Genomic DNA, 5,204 nt, shown 5'->3' with positions numbered 1-5,204 from the left:
TTTTAAATTAAATGCCAATTTTAATAATTAGAAAATCAAAAGAAAAATAATCTTATTAAAATAAAAGGAAACATAGCAAAGTCCTTAATAATGCAAAGTTAAAAAATAAAGTACTAGAAAATAAAAACTACATCTATTTCGCTCGAAGTTGTGCATTACAAGCCTCCAAAATGACTCGGTCCTCCTCTGCTAGATGTGAAAAGTCTTTCGCGAGAAATTCCATGTCTTTCTGGACTTGTTTCTCCATTTTTAGTTCTTGCTTTTTTTCCTTCATCGAGATTATTTTGTTGAGTCTGTTTTCGAACTCGTCCAACCTTGACGGGCCATCCGATGGCGTTTAAGAAGACGTGTCTCGTGCTTGTGTCGCCGCCTTACTTTTATCCCTACCTTTTGGTAGTGGCAGCTCTTGCGGTTGTTCAAATTCATTGAAGTCGTCGTTTAGATTAATTGTTGTACGAGCATCGGACTCGGATGGTTCGGTAGTGGATGTTGATTTGGACCGTTTTGACCTATGGGCGGTTGGGTCAAACGGCGGTACAAGATGCCACTTGGGAGATTTGCGAAGAGGCTCCTACGAATTTAGCATCGTAAACAGATGCCCATGATGCAATCTATAGTCGTTGTGGGCTTGGATTATAACGTCCACGTCGCTTGAACCGCTTCTTCTTCTATGATTGTTGACGAGATTATTATGTATATTGTTGAAATTGCTAATCTTGGTCCGCATAGCGGTCCACTTTCCCGAAAAAGAGTCGGTCGTACGATATTCACCACGACCCATTGCGGTGAAAAACTTCTCACGTATACGCCTCCAAAATACTTTTATATCTTGGTCGTTTCCTATAAAAATGTTTTATTATAAAAATATATTTACAAAAGTATATTTATAAAAGTATGTAAAAAAAGTTTATGGAGATAAAATTTACCAAAAATCTCATTTTCCGATACGTCGAGTCATGCTTGTGCCAATACAAATTCTTCCTTAGGCGTCCATAATTCGACCTTCTTAGGAACACATGTTTCGGTCTCACCCTTCTTACGATGCCTTCTCGATCGTCCACCTTTTGAGGAAGTGGGTTCGGCTTGGGTTTCGGGTGTGTTATGGGTTTGGGGTATGTTTTGGGTTTGGGGTATGTTTTGGGGAAAAAATGGAGGTTGGGAATAATATCCGTAAAAATCGGGAATCGGTGGAGTGGTCGGATGAGGAGAAGTTCGGGTGCTAGGTGGCAGGATAATATCCAAGCTCACCCGTCCGTGGGTCTCTTCGATAACGATCTTTTTGCTCGTTGTTGGGATTGTTTGGCGTACTTTGCCAAAACGGATGGTTCGGATCCCACACGTTTTGGTTGTTAGGAAACATTGTGTGACTATTTAAAAAAAGTGTAGAGTTTTGGTATAAAGAATGAGGTAGAAGGGGTGAAAATTATGGAAAAAAGTTGGGTATTTTTAGGTGAATTATAAAGTTTAAAATTAATTTTTTTTGAATGTTACCGTTGCCTCAACGGTCATTTTGACCATTCCATCATCGATCAACTCAAATTGTGCTCGTTAACGTGCTTGCGAAAGGACGATGACGCCCCCCTTTACTTCCGACGGTGTGGTCGATGATGCCCCAGAGGCGCTATAGTTACTTAGTTGGTGAGGTGGCCTAATAATATAGTCCGATGATAACCTCACAAGCCTCAGAGTAACATCGAGGCTTTTTTAGTTGAGTTTTGTAAAACTAAACATGTGATAAGACATACGTGTTTTGTGTTATGTGATAAGACATAACTGCTTTGTAGTATGTCTTAAGTATGAAACCAAACTAGAAGAACCCGGCAAGTGAAATGCAAAAAAATATCATATGAGTTCTCATCACTGTATTGGTGTCTTATGAACAAAAAAAAAACTTTATGCAAACTACTATAGTATTAAAAATTTTCCACTGAATCGCATATTTATTGAGGTCAAGGAAAAATGGACTGCATTTTAACCTTTTACTTCCTACAAGAATCAATCCTGTTTGGAACAACAGAACATGAGTTTACCTTTCCAACTCATTTGGAACATGTAGATGTATGACAGTATGAGTAAAGCATAAGCTGCTTGTAAAGCATCTTGTCTCATTCTTTATAAACCTCTTTCGGGTTTGTTGCTTTACTTATGTGCACAACCCTATCTAAATTCTTCTTATTAGGTTTTTTATTAACTAAATAAATAAAACTTTGCATTGCACTAAAAAAAAACTTGTCAAGTTACATCAAAACAGAAGGTAGATGGGCAAGAAGCTGCGCCGCCACCCCTTTCTAAATTGATTTGTCATCTCGTCAGTAGGCGGTGTGGGAATGTCTGAAGGGTCCCCATTCTCAGGATTTTTTGACCGTTATCCCAATGAGGGGCTGGGACAATGTATGTTAACAGTAGAATACAGAGCAATCCTTAAATACCGGCTGATGATCCCTATGTACCCAGAAAATGAAACCTGCCCGATATGTCGTAAAGCTTGTATGGATAAATATGGAGAGCACGCAGTGCATTGTAAAGAGCTCCCTGGGTTCAAATATCGGCATGACTGGGTACAAGATGTTTTGTGGGACATCCTTAGAAGAGCTGTGATTTCGGCTAAGAAAGAGGCTCCTGTGATTTTCTTTACGTACCCTATGAAAGGGAGATCTACTCTGCGACCAGCGGATCTGCTCGTCTTTTGTTGGGCTAGGGGGAAACATGCTTGTGTAGACCTCACGGGGGTTTCCCCTCTGGTTGGTTTAAGGGAAAACTGATTTTTAGCTGGACAAGCAGCTAGAAATGAAGAATCGAAGAAAGTTGATAAGCACGCTAAAGCTTGTGCAGAGAACCGACATGTTTTTGTCCCTTTTGCCTTTGACACATTTGGCTCCCTAGCGCCAGAAGCTATCCAATTCCTGACCAGGGTCCAACGGGTCATCCACAACAATTGCTCAGCCTTATAGGGACGGGGTTTTGTCTTTGGTAGATTAGGGTTTGCAATTCAGAAAGGGGTGGCGGTGCCGCTTGTTACCCGTCTACCTTCTGTTTTGATGTAACTTGGCAAGTATGAATGAAATTTTAAAGTTACTTTAAAAAAATATTAGGTTTTTTTTAACTAAATAAATAAAACTTTGCATTGCACTAAAAAAACTTGTCAAGTTACATCAAAACAGAAGGTAGATGTGTAAGAAGTTGCGCCGTCACCTCTTTCTAAATTGCAAACCGTAATTTAAATATCAATATTAGGTTTTTTTTAACTAAATAAATAAAACTTTACATTGCACTAAAACAACTTGTCAAGTTACATCAAAACAGAAGATAGATAGGCAAGAAGCTACACCGCCACCACTTTCTAAATTGCAAACCCTAATTTAAATATCAATATTTCATTTATTTTATCTTCTTTTGTAATATTTAATTTATTTTATCTTCTTTTGGACAAATCATGGCTCGTTGCAAATAAATCCAGGAGAACGTAAACACAAAAATAATTAATTATACCTAGGGGTGCAAACAAGCTGAGCCAAACCCGAGCTCTACCAGTTGAGATCGTTTATCTCATAAAAAAACCAACTAATCTACTTGAAAATGGGTAAATGTGCATATTTCCACATGAAATCTGCCACACTCGTTATAGCAAAGAAAAATAAAAAATATGTCTAAAACGGTATTAACCCGTTCGTTAAAAAAAACTATTTAGAGGTAGAAAAAATAATTTGGTTAAAGTAAAAGAAAAAAAATGAAAAAGAAAACGATAGAAACTTTGTCGGTTTTGGCGTGCTTGTTATAGCAAAGAAAAAAAAGTTAAAAATTATGTTCAAAAGAGTATCGGTGTTCGTTAAAAAATATTAAACCAGAAAAAAAAACCTTTGCAACACTCGTTATAGTAAAGAAAAAGAAAAAATAAAAAAATATGTCTAAAACGGTATTAACGTGTTCGTTAAAAAAACTATTTACGGGTATAAAAATAATTTGATTAAAGTAAAAGAAAAAAGATAATAGTTAAACTATATGGGTTGTAAATGAAAATTTTTACACTAAATGACGAAATAGAATAAATGACAAAAAAACTTGATGAACATATAAAACATGCATTAGATTTGTACAACACTATTCATTTTCTCTTCTTTAATATTATTATATATAACTAGAATTACGACCCGCCGCAATGCGGCGAGGATTCTTTAGTTATAACTAAGTCGATTTAGGAACCGCACGTTATGTTGAACCTGTCAAACGGGGGAAAAATAGACGATGTAAAAACGTTCACCCACACACGTACACTGAGTCGTGTTAACTCATAAAATTTAGAACGAAACGTAAAAACGTTAAACCAAAGACGCACGTTGCGATGTGTTACGTCACAAAATTTAGAACGAAGCATAAAGCGAAAAATTTGCGGAAAATGGAAATTATAAAGGATCAAAGTTGAAAGTAAAAAAAGTTGTGAGGATAGATTGTAAAAGATAAAAAGTTTTGGTTTAAAAGTAAAAAATCAATTTTTTTTTTGAAAAACCCCCAAAGCGAAGGTTACAACAACCATATACATAACCATTTTTCTTTGAAAACCCTCAAAGCCAAGATTACAACACATATATGCATAAATATGTTGCTTCTTTATAGTGTTTTAATAACTAAGTTGATCAATGACCCACGCGTTGTGACGAACCTGTAAGATGAAAAACAATAGACGTAAAAACTTTGAACTACACATGGACGTTGTGCCGTATTAACTTGCAAAATTATGAACAAAACATAAAAACGTGGAACCACGCAAGCACGTTGCTCCGTGGTAAATCGAAAATTTGCGAAAGATGAAAAGTAGAAAATTGTGAGGTTAAATTGTAAAAGAAGAAAAGTTTTGGCTTTAAGGTGAACAAAATCAATTTTGTAAGTTAAATTTGCAAAAAATAGAAAGAATTGGGTTGAAAAGTAAAATTCTCATTCTTTTTTGAAAACCACCCAAAGCCAAGGGTACAACTACCCAAAGCTTAGAGATGTTGCTTATTTATAAAGTGGATAATATAATATATAATTACCAAAACATAATAAAATAATCAAGAAAATCAAATCGATTGAGAAACCGATGGCTTGGTTATGATTTTTCAGATAACACTTTTTTCTTTTTTGTGATTCGGTTATGGTTATACATGTAAAAGTATCTGAAGTAACCAAACCAATACTAAAACCATCATATATAATTTAAAATGTTATAA

This window comes from Helianthus annuus, chromosome 8, assembly GCF_002127325.2.
Source record: "Helianthus annuus cultivar XRQ/B chromosome 8, HanXRQr2.0-SUNRISE, whole genome shotgun sequence".
NCBI lineage: Eukaryota > Viridiplantae > Streptophyta > Magnoliopsida > Asterales > Asteraceae > Helianthus > Helianthus annuus.
Note: the sequence above shows the minus strand (reverse complement) of the source record.